General features: G+C 39.9%; 1 pseudogene; it reads left to right on the top strand.

The window, feature by feature from the left end:
- The first annotated feature begins 15,626 nt into the window (after positions 1-15,626).
- On the top strand, positions 15,627-16,328 carry LOC102839012 (annotated as a pseudogene).
- Positions 16,329-16,512: the final 184 nt, after the last annotated feature.

Below are 16,512 nucleotides of genomic sequence, written 5' to 3'. Positions count from 1 at the left end.
ATGCTGTGTTACTTAATTATCTCAAGTCAGTTGAGTCAATTAGAGTTTAAAAAAAAGCAAGCAGCCAGGTGGGATGGCAAATATTTGGCTTTATCTTGAAGATATTTTATAGACTCCTTGGCTCAGGCTCAGTTTGTTTGCTGTGGGGTGGAGGTGGTATGTTTGAAGTGCCTCTTCATGAGGAGCCTTCTCTCTGTCTTGGAAAATGAGGACTACTTAACAGTAGATTTGGGTTTCCCATGATCAGAAGATGCCATTCATGTAAACACTAGACAGTGCACAGGCTCCATCGCCCCCACTTCTCCCTCCCCCATATACTTACACTGGCTTTGCCCTTACCCTCTTCCCTGGGCTGTGCTGTTCTCTCCCTCTCATTCCTCATCAACACTAAACTCCCCTCCCTTTATGCTTTAGAGGAAGAATGACTTTGATAACTTAAGGTACTCATCTTCTCGCCACGCTTTGAGGAGTCTTGAAAGCGAACGTTGTGTGAATGACATTTCTGATGTACAGATTAAATGAGGTGAGAAGTCGTTAAATACTGAGGACAGAAGGAATTGTAGGATGCCCTTTATATCTACGGTGGTGGTGGTGGTGGTGGAGTCAGTTCTGACTCATAACGACCCTGTACAGGGTTTCCAACGCTGTAAATCTGGGAAGCAGGAAGCCTCATCTTTCTCCCACGGAACAGCTGGTAGTTTCGAACTGCTGATCTTGAGGTTTGCAGCCCGATTCGTAACCACTACGCTACCAAAACGCCTTATATCTACAGTAAAGGGGATCTATTTGGCTTCTATAATCTGAGGACAGTACTCAATTGTTAGTCTGGAGTCAGTGTGAGGCAACCTGGCCTGACCAAATTATGGTAATACTGACACAGCATCTGAGGTTTATGGACCATTTCCCTCTGTGCTAAGTGTTTTTTACATATGTACTCTCATTCAATCTTTGCAATCCTGAGTATGAGTATTTTTATCATTCCCATTTACCAATGTAGAAACTGAAAGTCCTGGTGTGGAATTGTGGGATAAGCACTGGACTGGTAACTGTAAGATTGATGATTCAAATCCACCAGCTGCTCCTTGAAAACCCTATAATACAGGGTCCTATCATATATCATATATCATCCTATCATATATCCTTTCATTGCCATGGTTACAATCCCCTCCATGCATCATCAACCAACCCTGCAAGCCTGCCCCCTAGTCGTCAGCACACAGCCCCTCTCCCTCTCTGGGTCTAAAGACCCCCAGTCATTTAATTTTAAAAGCCATTCCTGAAAGCCAACCTTGACTGACTTTGATGTAGGTACCAACTAACCTGGAGTCCTGGTGTAGCACTGTAGGATAAGCACTGGACTACAAGGTTGGTTTGACCCACAAGGGTGGTTCAAACTCACCAGTGGCTCCTCGGAAATTCAATACAGGATAGCTGTGAATTGGAACTGACTTGATGGCACTTAACAACAACAACTAGTCTGACCTGAGAAGTTCAAGATAGAACACTGGGAGAAAGGTAATAGAAGATTATTAGAGGCCTTTAGCCAGGACAACTAAGTTTGACTCTAGAAAACAATACATGAAAATGAATCTGGAACACGTGGCTGATGAATGTTAACTTCCAGCAAACTCGGAGTAGGTAATCCTTTCCACATGCTGCCTGATACTTTGAGACCTTCGTGTCCATGGCTGAACTAGGACTAGACATTTTCTTGTTGGTGATTATACTTACACGTTTGTACAATACAGACTGGGGTTCACTTTTGTGCAGCCAACTTCTCATTTTGTAACAATTCCAAAGGGTAATTCAGAGACACCAACCTGCTGAGACCCAGGGGCAGCCATCTGGGCACCAAATTTCCTGCTTCTAATGGCCTAAATCTCAGCAAATACTTCTGAATAAGCAGGGGAGCTCAAGTAGGACAGTCTGTGGTTATTAACCTAACCTTTAATTACACACACAAAAAAAATCCATCTTTTTTTTTTTTTTAATATATGAGCTCATCCTTCCAACCGCCACATATGTGGTCATTCTTCGGAGGGTTGAAATAAAGTTTAAAGCATTATGTCATTGTAAACAATCACATGTAGCATGACTTTGGAAAACATAGCGTTTCATTTGTGGACAAGAATGAGAACACAAATGCTGAGGTCAACAGGCCAGCTGACACAGAAAAGAGAATGTCAAGTCCATGTACACAGAGCAAGCCGCCTTGGCTCCCAATTGAAAAAAAAAATGAAGCCTGTAATTGGTATACCAGTAGACGAAAGTGATGGCTTTCCTAAATTAAATGGAAGCAGAGCTTCAGAGATCTTTCTTCTTGACCTTGCACATTAATGCCAGGAGGTCAAGAAGGCTGTTAGTCTTGGTGATGATGCGCATGATCACATCTAGGCTCTGCTCATTTAGATTATATCAAGGCATACTGCTGGCTAATAAAAGACAAATGACAATAACCCTACGGTGAATCAGACAGCAGTAAGAATGGATACAATAGAGTGGTAAATGGTAAGAGAGGAAGTTTTCCAAACTAAGATATTTCATCTGGTCAAAGAGAGTGAACTATATTGTTTTCTTAAATGGCTATGACTACTATTTTCAAGCAATGAGTGGACAAGTATCTGTAATATTATGTAGGCAAAACAGGTATTCTTTCTTCTCTTTTTTCCTAAGGCAGAAACATACCCTTCTAGCTTGCAACAAAGCTGGTTGCATCCCTTTAGGGCTTTTAGCAAGTCAAATGAAAGCATTAGAACAAGCCAGGGTTACGAGATATATATATATATATCTCGTAACCCTGGCTTGTTATATATATATATATATAAACATGTACATGTTGTTGTTGTCAAGTGCGTCCAGTCAGTTCTGACCCATAACAACTCTGTATAGGGTTTCCAAGGAGCAGTTGGTGGGTTTTAACTGTCAACCTTGCAGTTAGCAGCCCAATGCTTACTCTACACTGTCACACCAAGCCTCCTTTATGTGTGTGTGTATGTTGTTGTTAAGTGCCATTGAGTCAGTCCAACCCATGGTGGCCCTGTACAGGGTTTCCAAGGAGTGGCTGTTGAGCTTGACCCATTGACAATGCAGTTCAAACTGACCTTGCAATTCAGCACATGAACCCGCAGAGCCACACCATATATATGATGCTATTGTGAAGTGCCGTCAAGTCAACTAATAGCAACCCTGTATAGGGTTTCCAAGGAATGACTGGTATATTTGAACCACTGACCCTGCGAACTATTTCAAGAGACAGCATATGATCAAGAACCAATGGTACTGAAGGAAGAAGTCCCAGGTGCACTGAAAGCACTGCCAAAGTACAAGGGTGCAGGAATTGATAGAATTCAAATTGAAATCTTTCAACACACTAACGCAGCACTGGAGACATTCATCTATGCCAAAAAATTTGGAAGACAGCTACCTGGCCACCTGATTGGAAGAGATCCATATTTGTGCCCATTCCAATGACAGGTGACCCAAAATGATGTGGAAATAATAAGATAAAATCATTAATACAGCATGAAAGTAAAATTTTGCTATAGATTAATTCAAAAACAGCTGCAATAATACATTAACAGGGAACTTCCAGACTTTCAAGTCAGATGCAAATGAGGATGCTGTTATTACATAGATCTTGGCTGAAAGCAGATAAATCAGAAAGATGTTCACCTGCGTTTTACTGACTATGCAAAGGCTTTCAACTGTGTTGATCATATCAAACTATGGACAAAATTGCAGAGAATGAGTATTCCGGAACACTTAATTGTGCTCATGAGGAACCTGTACACAGACCAAGAGGCAGTCATTGAAACAGAAGAAGGGGACACTGAATGGTCCAAAATTAGGAAAGATGTGTGCCTAGGTTGTATTATTTTACCATATATATTTAATTTGTATGCTGAACAAATAATCCAAGTTGGATTATATGAAGAACGTGGCATCAGGATTAGAGGCAGATTCATTAACAATTTGCAATATGCAGACGTATAACCTTGCTTGCTGAAAGGAAAGAGGGCTTAATAGTTACTGATGAAGATCAAAGACCACCACCTTCAGTATGGTTGACCCTCAATATAAAGAAAATGAAAATCCTTACCACTGGGCCAATAAATAACATCATGATCAATGGAGAAAATATTGAAGTTTTCAAAGATTTCAATTTGCTTGGACCCACTATCAACACTCGTGGAATCAGCAGTTGAGAAATCAAACGATGCGTTACATTGGGCAACTGTGCTGCACAAGGCCTCTTTAAAGTGTCGAAGAGCAAAGACATTAGTTTGAGGAGTAAGGTGCATCTGACCCAAGTCATGGTATTTTCAACAGACACATAAACATGTGAAAGTTGGACAATACGTAAGTAAGGCTATAGAAGAATTTATGCATTTCAGTTACGTTGTTGGAGAAGAATATTAAAAGTACTATGGACTGCCAGGAGACCAAACAAATATGTGTTAGAAGATGTACAGCTAGAATGCTTCTTAGAAGCCAGGATGGCCTGACTTCGTCTCTCAAATTTCAAATATATGATCAGAAGGGAACAGTCCCCAGAGGACAGCATGCTACATAAAATGGAGGGTCAGTGAAAAAAGGAAGACACCCAAGGAGACGGACTGACACAGTGGCAGTAGCGATGGGCTCAAGCTTATCAACAATTGTGAGGATGTGGCAGGACCAGGCAGTGTTTCACTCTGCTGTGCATATGGTTGCTACGATTAGGATCAGACTCAACAGCACCTAACAACAAGAAGAAGAATAGATATCTGTACACACACACACATATATATCTCTCATATGTATTGGAATTCATGGTACATGCAGACAGAGTAGACGGTGTAAAATATTGACTACACTGATGCAGACCTTCCCAGTGTTTCTGTGATTTCCCTTTTCAGAATAATTTCCCCAAATTATTTTTGACTGTTGTCACCCTTACTTTAGAATCATTTGTCTCCTTCTCTCCCATGGAGAGACAGTCTTGTAACAGTATCCACTCTTTGCGATGCTATGGACATCTCTTTGCAAAACTACAGAATGAAGTTAATTAGTAAAGGCTATTTAAACAGCCTTGGTTTCCTACTTTAGGTTGCTTTCATCTTACAAGAACTTTCTTTACTGTTGCTATCATTGTCCTCTCATGTGACAAAGCCAACTAAAACATCAACTCTGGCATCTTCATCATAAACAGAATGAAGATTTGCTGTTATTTTGTTGTTAAGTGCTGTTGTGTCGGTTCCAACCTATAGCGACCCTGTATAGGGTTTCCAAGGAGCATCTGGTGAACTTGAACCACCGACCTTGCAGTTGAAATGGCTTTGCAGTCTGGCGCATTAATCCACAGCACCACATCAGGATTCTCCTTTTCACCCACAAATTGAGACTATGCATCAGTTCAGAAAATGATGATGCTTCCACAACAGTGGGCCTGGGCTACACTTTTTCTCCATGTTTTTCTGAATGTTTGATGTTGATCTGAATTCTGGTCACAAACCACCTTTAAAATTGAGTGTATAAATCAAGATGACTGTAAGTCTTATATTCACTCCACAGTACCTCTCCTCCCCTTTACGCTCACTCACTGAGTATTTACTAAGCACGCATCCAAAGCATGTGCTGACTCAGGGATCACAGCACTGGCATGCTGACAATGCAGTTTCCATCATGGAGACTTCCCACTGTCCCTGGGTCTGTGGCCACATCCAATGCTTCTCATCATCTTGCTTCTTACAGCAGGCCATCCCTAATTTTCATCTTGGTTGCACTTTGCTTTACATCATCTGCCACTTCTCTTTTTCTTGTCGCCTTTCTCTTTCATCATTCATCTAAACTTCCTAAAAATTTCCCAGTGTGATGCTGGGATAAGCACTGGACTGTGAACCAGAAGGTCGGCAGTTCAAGCCCACCAGCAGCTCCTTAGAAACCCTAACCAGGGTTGTTATAAGTCGGAAATGACTTGATGACACTTAACAACAGTAACAGTTACCCTTCTAGGAGGCCCTCGGTAATACAAGCTATCAACACAGTCAGCACTAACTAAAATGTTGGTTGTTTAAGTCCACCCACAGATGCCTCAGAAGAATGGCATGGCAATGTATTTTGAAAAAGATCATAGCTTTAGAAAACTGTATGGAGTGCATTCTACTTGGATGCACACGAGGTCGCCATGAATCAGAATCAGTTAGACAGTATTTGCTAGTTACCTTTCTGCAGATGTCACTTATCAACGGGGTCACTGCTGTCCCCTGATCAGTCAGTCCTGCAATCAATCTCTAGTTCTCATTTCTAACTACGTTTTTTTGTTGCTCATTGCTAAGGCTGCAATTCTTTGCCATCAGAGATACTTAATCTTATTTTCTTATATATATTTTTAAACTTCTAGGGTTAGTTCTATCACAGAGCAATATAAGAGTTAAAGTAGGCAGCTGCTACATAAATGTGGCAGTGTTTGGATCTGGAGCCAGACAGACCTGATTTCAAATCCTGGTTCACTGCAATAGTACTTATGGCACCTTTGGCAAGTTATTTAAATGTTGTCAGCTTCAGTGTCCACATCTACAAAATGGGCAATTACAGTTCTTACCTCGTATGGTTATTCTAATAAGGATGTGATATATAAAAACCTCACATATAGAAGGTACCCTAGAAAAAACCCTCTCCTGATCTACTCTTTCCATTCCCCTGCACTTATGTGATGCAGAAGATAGCCACAGTATATACTTAGAGATGAGAGAGGACATCATGGAAAACAATCAAGTAAATCTGATTATAGTTAAGAGATTAAATGCAAATGTCACTTACAATAACCAAGACTGATCAATTAAAAAATACAAAAATTAAAAAAAAACAACAACCAATGAACACCCAAATCAGTTCCACAGAAGGAACCAAACAAAAAAAAAGCAGAAGGAAGAAGAGGTCACCAAATGTGAACACAAAACTCAGACGCTATAATGGGCACTAAGCCATGTTATTATTATTAAGTGTTCTATAAAGGAACAGGCTATAAGGAAACAAGTGTGTGAAAAAGAGCCTGATGAGTGTAGCTGAAAATATGCAAAGCCATAAACCAGATTTTCATTTTACAAAGGAACTTGCAGAATAACTGGAACCATTCTGAAAGTGAGGCAGTGCTTGTGTGCCAAGTCATCTTGTGACACTAGCATTGTGCACACGCAGACAAAATGCCGCTTGAATGAGGCCATGAAAAGAACAATGCTCCACAGACAGAAAGAAGGACAAGCTTGTCCTGCCTTCACTTGCCATTTTAAAATCCAAGCAAGAATACTACCTGACGGAACTCACACTAACCTTTTATTCAACTCTTCCTCTGCTACAAGGCAGGTGAAGTAAATGATGTAAGGACAGTTCGCTTTCAACTACAGGCTGTCTGAGAGGTGAACCAGTGATTTTACCAATACTCAAGCAGAGCTTTCAGATGTTTCTGCTCGAGTAAGAAAAAGCATGTGTGTTAGAGTGAAATGTGATGGGTTTCAACTGTTTAAGGATGCCAAAAATCTATTAACTTAGACTTCAAAGAAACAAATTCTGAGAAAATTGAAAATTAGAGTGGGGCAAGGAGAACTGGATTGAAATGATTTCTCTATATGTCTTATCCCAGAGAAACAATAGGAACAAAACGCCAGTTTCTTCCTTCTTTTACTTTTTACTGTTTGCTGCACTTTTAAAGCTCTCTTCCATCTAGTTCTATCTCTGGACAAACAGATTCTTGTTCAAGCTTGTGGTTAAACACTAGTCCACAAGCTCATTTTTCTATGATTTGTTGGACACTTTAATGTGGCTTTTACTGAGAACAGTTTAGAGTGAATTATCTTTGAGAAGCCTGTGGGATTCTACAATTCTCTGGTACTCTTTCCAATCAAGATGATTTATTCTGAGACAATTCTAAACCAAGAAGGAATTGATGCCCAGACTTCTAATAAGCTCTGGCTGCTATCTTGCAAAGTCAGACAGTGTGTGACAGTGGGAACTACATGTGGGCCTCTACTCATCTACTTTGGCAAATGATTTCACCTCCCTGAGAACCAGGATTTGTAACCACACAACATAGGGATAGTGTCTCCACTAATTCTTCTAGTGTTAGTACTCTGATACTATGAATTCCAGTGCTGTAAGACAAGCACTGGGCTGCAAGGTCTGTTTGAACTGGGAGACTGGTAGGTCAAACTCACCAGTCACTCCTTGGAAAACCTATACAAGGTCACTGTGAATCAGACACCAACTCCACAGCACTTAACAATAACAAATATATACAAGCTATTAAGTCCAGGATATACTTTCCCATAACCAAAAGCTCATTCTATAATTAAAGAGACAAGTGGGAGAAACATGCATGAACTGGGAAGTTAAGAGTCAGTTTAAATTGCCACGGGCTCACAGATAAACAAAACAATTGGTGGATAAAAGGTGAAATATCCTTGGGAGGTCATTACCATAGCTTATAGACTACATGTCAATATTAATTCATTCAACCATTTAAGGAGCTCTGGTAGCGTAGTGGTTACGAATTGGGCTGTGAACCTTAAGGTCAGTGGTTCGAAACTACCAGCTGCTCCGTGGGAGAAAGATGAGGCTTTCTACTCCGTAAAGATTTACACCCTCGAAAACCCTGTACAGGGTCGCTATGGGTCGCAGCCGACTCGACGGCACTTAACAACAACAACAACCATTTAAAGGATACTTCCTAAGAGCTGGAATATATTAAACTGAGGAAGCCATTTCCTAGTTCACCACTCCAGGTTCACCCACTCCTTGCCACTATTTAATAACCCTCAATAGCGCCATGAGTAGCTCTGGTAGCATAGTGGTTATGAGTTGAACTGCTAACCTCAAGGTCATCAGTTCAAAACCACCGGCTGTTCCGTGGGAGAAAGATGAAGCTTTCTGCTCCCCTAAAGATTTATACACTCAGAAATCCTCTACAGGGTCACTATGAGTCAGAACCGACTCCATGGCATCCAACCAACCAACCAGCCAATATCTAATAGGAAATGAAAACAACGAGACTGAAGACGACAGAGTAAACACAATGCACATAGCCCACTCCAATGTCTGTATCAATCCCTGTATCACCTGGCTTAGTAAATAAGAAAGCTAGGGTGGATGAAGGAAGGAATGACAGGGTGAAGTCAATCTTGGTGACTTTAAACTGGTGAGAACCAGGGAGCTCTCAGGCTACTGGTAGTTTTTGAAGGAAAACCCTTTTCACTCCATCAGCTTCCCCAACACTACACTTAACATGATGAATAAACAGGATGTACCCACTCCATTTCCTTGCTTTCTCTCAAGGTGACTTCACTGAAAAAAAGAGGCAGTAAAGGCCCTTTATTTTTTGCTATGTCACTAGGCTAAAAAAATAAAACAAAACAAAATCCATTTTCAGTGATTTTAGATTTCTGTGTCTGGGATTTTCTAATCCTTCATCTTTTCCTATTCCTTTTCTTCTTTCTCTTTGTCTTCTTCCACTGATTCTTTGTCATGTATCTCATAAGTAAGTTTTATAATATTATAATGCTCCATGTAAAAACCTGTGTGCCACATACACCTAGCAAACAATCACCTCAATAAGAAATGTGAGGGGAAAGGTAGAGCAGGATGGTCTGCAATGAGGGGCTCCCTGAAGACACTCAGGCTTCCTGTGTGGAGCTGTCAGTTACAGACTAACTGCTGCCTCATACCTCTGGGAGCTATTGACTGACCTACTTTCTGATAGAGCAGAGTTTGTGAGTTTTGTATACAAATTTCCTTCCTGTCCGCAACCCCTCCAGGAGGAAGAAGGGGGAGAAGGGTCAAGAAGGGGAGGAAATGTCCAACAAACCAACAGGCCTCAAAGAGTGTAAGTAAATGCACACAGGCACCAAGACTATAACACTGTGCTCAGATGACGTTCTTATCTTCCATATGAACAGTGTCAACTGTACTTCCACAAGGATAAGGTAGGAGTCCTATATATCTGTGAAGGAGTCCTTTTTAGCTAGTTAGCTGAGAGAAAGAAAATGAATATAGGAAAGAGAACAAGAAACTAGAAGGTCATAAAATCAATAAGATCATTGTTTTAGTGAAGCTTAAGTCAGACTTCAGACAGCAGTTGTTATCTTTAAGTGCCGTTGAGTGGGTTCCAACTCACGTTGACACTGTATAGGGTCTGTGAAGAGAGGCTGGTGGGTTTGAACCACAGACTTTGTGGTTAGCAGTCCAATGCTTACCATACCAGGACTCCAGATACCAGAAACTCCCTCCCATCCCAATAAAAAAGGCTTTAATAACATAGAAGCTTACTTTTCTCTCACTTGAACATCAGGGCTAAGCAGTTTGGCAATGATAGGGAGGACCCTCATTCATCAGAACCTAAGCTCCCTCCAATTTCCTTCCTACCAGGCCTAAAATGTGTTTCTCCTCCTCCAAGTCCAAAATGGTATTACAGGTATGTTCAGGGAAGACGATAGAGGACCTCCCATAACTCTCACCAGGAGTCCTGGTAGCACAGTGGTTAAGCACTTAGCTGCTAACCAAGAGATTGGCTGTTTGAACTCACCAGCCACTCTGCAGGAAAAAGATGCAGCAGTCTCTTTCCACCAAGATCACAGTGCTGAATGGGACTATAAGATTATGCACAGGTTTGACAGAGGATATTCCTAGTATGTATTTATATGTGCTGCAAACAGATCCAGGAATATTGTAGAGCACAAACCTCACTATCATTGAGTCAATTCCAACTCACAGTGACCATAAAGAGGAGCTCTGGCAGTGTAGTGGTTATGAGCTGGACTGCTAATCTCAAGGTCAGCAGTTTGAAACGACCAGTGGCTCTGCAGGAGAAAGATGAAGCTTTCTGCTCCTGTAAAGATTTACAGCCTTGGAAACTCTAGACAGGGTCGCTATGAGTTGGAACTGACTCCACGGCACAGAACAACCACCGCCACCAGTTACCATACAGGACAGAGAGACACTGCCCCATCATGTTTTCAATTATCCAGCCTCAGAAGGGAAGAGTTTGCAAAGCCTTCTTTGTGACAGAGATTGCTGATTGGCCAACAGGTAGCCTCTTTTCTTTGCTCACCAGTGAACAGAATCCCTTTTACAGTTGAGCTGCTATAAATCTTTATGGAAGTAGCCTGCTTCATCTTTGTTCTACAGAGCAGTTGGTGGCTTTAAGCCAATGAACCTCTTGGTTACCAGCCCAATGCTTAATCCACTTTACCACCAGGACTCATTATAGTAGAACATACAAAGGGTTAAACTTATTACAACTTTAATACCCAAAACACAATAAAAAGAAAAAAAAAGAAAAGATTTTCAGTTTTGGATTCCCTATGGGGCAGTTGTACTTTTCTGAGAGTCAGAATCAACTTCATGGCAGTGGGTTCGCTTTTCTTTTCCCTTTTTTAAAAATAGAACCCAAACAAACTTCTCTTTATATCTCATTGGCCCTAACTGAGCACCATGCCTTTTAGTTAACAGTAATGTGGTCTTTAGCTAGCAGTTCAACTATAAAAGGGATTCTGTTGATTGGTGAACAAAGAAAAAAAGGCTACCTGGTGAACAACTAGCAAGCTATGTTACAAAGAAAACTTTGCAAACTCTTATTTTCTGAGGTTCTATAATATTAAGACTAGCAGGATAAGCACTGGACTGCTAACTGCAAGGTCGGTTGTCCAAACCCACCAGCGACTCCTCTGAGACTCTAGTCTGGGTTGCTCCGAGTCAGAGACTACTTAACGACACTTAACAGTAACTAGAAGTAGTAAATGCAATAAATAGAAAAGAAAAGGGCATTATTATTGTAAACTACATTAACAGTTTACCACTGAATTTAAGAAAAATCCTATGAATTCTCTATCTCATTAGACTCAGTGATGCTTTTCACACTTCAATGTCATTCACAGGGATGGAGTAATGTATCAGGGTGCTGCTGCACACCTTTACAGAGCCCAGCAGTAGCAAACATTTTCCATCAGTACATTTTCCATCAGAAATGGACATGCTATTCTCTAACCTAATACCAATCATGTGGCACAAGGCAGAAAGAAGGAGGGAAAGAGGACTAACATCTTGGGCAGCAATAAGTCGATCTCACTGCAGAGTTACTCAGAATTAATGAAAACTCTGTCACAAGGGGACAAGAATTAGATAATTCCTTAAGATGTAATGCAAGTATTATTACTAGTTGGGACAACCTGGCAATTTACGTTAAACACCTTAGAATTTTGCAGACCTTTGACCCAGCAATTCTAGTTCTAAAGATTTAACTTACGAAAAATATCCATGGATACACATAGGACATGTACCTATGCTGATGTTTACCAAGGTTACCTATAATAGTAAATTAAATTTTAAAACCTTCCATGCCTAACACGAAGGGATTGGGTAAATAAATGTTGATACACTCATTCTAATGTAGCCTTTAAGAATTATGTGGTTAAGAAAATCAAGGGATGAAAAATAGTCTGAATTTTATTAAGTATAAAAAGTATGTTATAAAACAAAATGTATATTGTGACATTTTTTGTTTAAAAGCCCAAATACATATAGTATATATACTACTATTTATTGCTGAATATAAAGTAATTAGATCTTTCGTTAGCCTAGGGGGAATATACAAAGCTTTTGCTTACTTGGAAAGTGGATGAAATAATTACTTATGTTACGAAAATAGATTAATTTATACATGTTTCAGAAATAATATTTTACAAAAAATTTTATCTAATGTTTCACATTGATCTTCAATATTGTCATCATTAGAATCTCTTTTGAGTCATCTAACACTTCTCACTGAGATAAAAGCTTTGAATGGCATATGATACTATCACTGAAATTTGATCACGAGTCAGGATTATCCATTTGCATCATATTAAGAACATACTATTATTATTTCATCTGTATGTGGTCTTCACTACATTAATCACTTATTGTACTACTCTCTAAAAACTTAAACAAAATGTCATACAACCCTCGGTAGTTCGGTTATGCCTTCAAGTTTGAGGACTAAATTTCTGTTAAATTGCTTCACCTACTTCTAGAGCCCATCACTTGTCTGTCAGTTTCTCGTATTGTGATAGCTTGTATGTTGCTATGATGCTGGAAGTTATACAACTGATATTTTAAATACCAGCAGGGTAACCCCTGATGAACAGGTTTCCGAGGAGCTTCCAAACTAAGACAGACTAAGAAGAAGGAGCGGTGGACCACTTCTGAAAGGTTAATCACTAAGAACCTTTTGAATAGTAGTGAAACACTGTCTGATATAATATCAAAAGATTAGTCCTTCTGGTTGGATGGCACTCAAACTCAAAACACACCTGGAAAAAGCTGCCTCCTCAAAGCACAGTAGATCTGAATGACACAGATGGAGCAGAGCTTTTGGGATCTTCATTAACTGATGGTGTACAACTCAAAATGAGATGGAACAGCTGCTGACATTTATTGATAATGTAGAATGTATGAAGTATGAATATGGGAAAATTGGAAATTGACAAAAAAAAAAATTATCAAGCATAAAGATTGATAGCCTAGGCATTAGTGAACTGAAATGGAATTGGTAGGGACCATTTGAATCAGACAATCATATGGTTTACTATGCTGGGAATGACAAATTGAAAAGGAATGATGTCACATTCATAGTAAGAAAAAAAAGAGCATTTCAAGAACTATCTTGAAATACAATGCTTTCTGTGATAGGACAATACCCATACACAAGGAAGGCCAGTTAATACCACTGTTATTCAAATTTATGCACCAAACACTAACTCCAGTGATTGAAAAAAAAAAAAAAAATAAGAATTCTCCCAACTCCTTCATTCTGAAACTGATCAAACATGTAATCAAGATGTATTGATAATTATTGGCTATTAGAATACAAAAGTTGCTAAAAGAGGAAGCAACTGGTAGTTGGAAAATATGGTCTTGGTGATAGAAACGATGTTGGAGATTACATAATAGCATTTTGCTAGACCAATTACTTATTCATTGCAAATATTTTTTCTCCAACAACATAAAAGGTGACTATGTATTTGGACTTCACCAGATGGAATAAACAGGATTCGAACAGACTACATCTGTGGGAAAAGACAATGTCGAGAAGCTCACTATCATCAGCTACAACAAGGCCGCAGCAAACTGTGGAATAGACCATCAATTGTTCACATGCAAGTTCAGGTTGAAACTGAAGAAAATTAAAACAAAGTCCATGGGAGCCAAAATATGACATTGAGTTTATGCCACCAAGATTTAGAGACTATCTCAAAAACGTATTTGATGAATCAGATACTAATGACCTAAGACCACAACATTTGTGGAATGACATCAAAAAATCATACACTAAGAAAGAATGGTCATTAAGAAGACAGTAAAAAACGCAAAGACCAAAATAGGTGTCAGAAGAGACTCTAAAACTTGCTCTTGAACGTAGAGAGGCTAAACTTACTAGAAGAAATGATGAAGTAAAAGAACTGAACAGAAAGTTACAAATGACAACTGCACTGAAGGCACTGGTGAAAAGCAAAGATCCAGGAAATGATGGAAAACAAATTTGAAACATTTCAACAAACTGATGCAGTGCTGAAGGTTCTGACTTGTCTATGCCAAGAAATTTGGAAGACAGCTACCAGGTTAACTGATGGGAAAAAGATCTGTATTTGTTAACTGATGGGAAAAGATCTGTATTTGTGCCCATTCCAAATAGAGGTGACCTATTGGAATGCAGAAATCATAGGACACTATCATTAATGTCACACGCAAGTAAAATTTTGCTGAAGATAATTAAAAAATGATTGCAGTAGTACATTGATGAAGAGCTGTCAAAAATTCATGCCAGATTTAGAAGAAGACATGAAATGAGGGATAGCATTGCTGATGTAAGGTGGATCTTGGCAGAAAGTAAAGAAAACCAGAAAGATGTGATTTGTGCATTACTGACTATGCACACAAAAAACTCTGTAGATCATAACCAACTATGGATAACATTGTGAAGAATGAGACTCCAGAGCACTTAATTATGTTCCTGAAGAACCTATATATGAACCAAAAAGCAGTTGTAGAGATTAAGAGGATACTGAATGGTTTAAAATCAGGTTTGTGTGTGTGAGGGTTGTATTCTTTCACCACACTTATTCAATATGTATGCTGAGCAAATAATCTAATAAACTGGATTATATGACGAACACAGCATCAGGATTTGAAGAAAACTCATTAGCAACCTGTGATATGCTGATGACACTACCATCATGCTGGAAGTGAAGAGGATTTGAAATACTTACTGATGAATATCAAAGACTACAGCCTTCAGTATGGATTGTACCCCAATGTAAAGGAAATAAAAATCCTCACAATTGGACCAATAAATATCATGATGAACAGAGAAAAGACTTAATTGCCCAAGATTTCATTTTGCTTGGGTCTATAGTCAACACTTATTGAAGCAGCAGTCAAGAAATTTAACAAAATATTACATTAGGCAAACCTGCTCCATAAAACCTTTTTTTAAAGTGTTAAAGAGAAAGACAAGAAGTTGAAGACTAAGGTGCTCCTGACCCAAGCCATGGTATTTTTAATCACCTCATGTGCATGTGAAAGCTGGAAAATTAATAAGGAAGACTGCAGAAGAATTGATGCATTTGAATTATAGTATTGAAATTATCTTGGACTGTAAAGAACAAACAAATATAAAGGTGGGTGTGATCATGGATGGCATGAAGCATGCCATGAACCTTTATGTGAGATGGCAGTGGAAGAGGCAGTACAGCTCAAGTAGAAGTTGGTGAAGGAGGTCATCGCTGTCAGCTGTGGGCCCACACAATGACAGAAGACCATCCATGCTGCTCTGGCCACAGAGGCCAATCACCTGAGTCCCCTATAGGTGGCCCGGGTCCTGGCCAAACTGGCTGAGAAGGATAGGGTGAACCTGGTGCTGCTGGGCAAGCAGACCATTGACCATGACTGTAACCAGGAAGGGTAGATAACGGCTGGATTATAGGACTGGACACAAGGGCATGTTTGCCTCCCAGATGACGCTGAATGGGGACAAGGTGAAAGTGGAGCAGGAAAGTGATGGAGGCCTGGAGACCCTGTGCCTGAAGCTGCCTACTGTTGTGACAGCTGTCATGTGGCTCAACGAATCCTGCTATGCCACACTGACCAACATCATGAAAGCCAAGAAAATCGAAGTGATCAAGGCTGGGGACCTGGGTATGGACCTGACCTCCAAGCTTTCTGTGGTTAGCATGGAGGACTCACCCCAGCACTCAGCCAGCCTCAAGGTGGAGACCACAGAGGACCTGGTAGCCAAGCTGAAGGAGTTTGGATGGATTTGAGCCCTCTCCCTGAAACTCTGCAATAAAATGATGGCTCTCTTGAAAACAAACAAATCTGTCTTATACGTACTGCCAGAATGTTCCTCAGAAGTGAGCATGATGAGAATCTGGTACTTTGGATATGCTATCCAGAAAGATCCAGCAGAGAATATCAGAAGGATGTTTACCTGTGCTTTATTGACTA

The sequence above is a fragment of the Chrysochloris asiatica genome, unplaced genomic scaffold (assembly GCF_000296735.1).
Source record: "Chrysochloris asiatica unplaced genomic scaffold, ChrAsi1.0 scaffold00146, whole genome shotgun sequence".
Classification (NCBI taxonomy): Eukaryota; Metazoa; Chordata; class Mammalia; order Afrosoricida; family Chrysochloridae; genus Chrysochloris; species Chrysochloris asiatica.
Note: the sequence above shows the minus strand (reverse complement) of the source record. Positions and strands in the feature narration are given on the sequence as shown.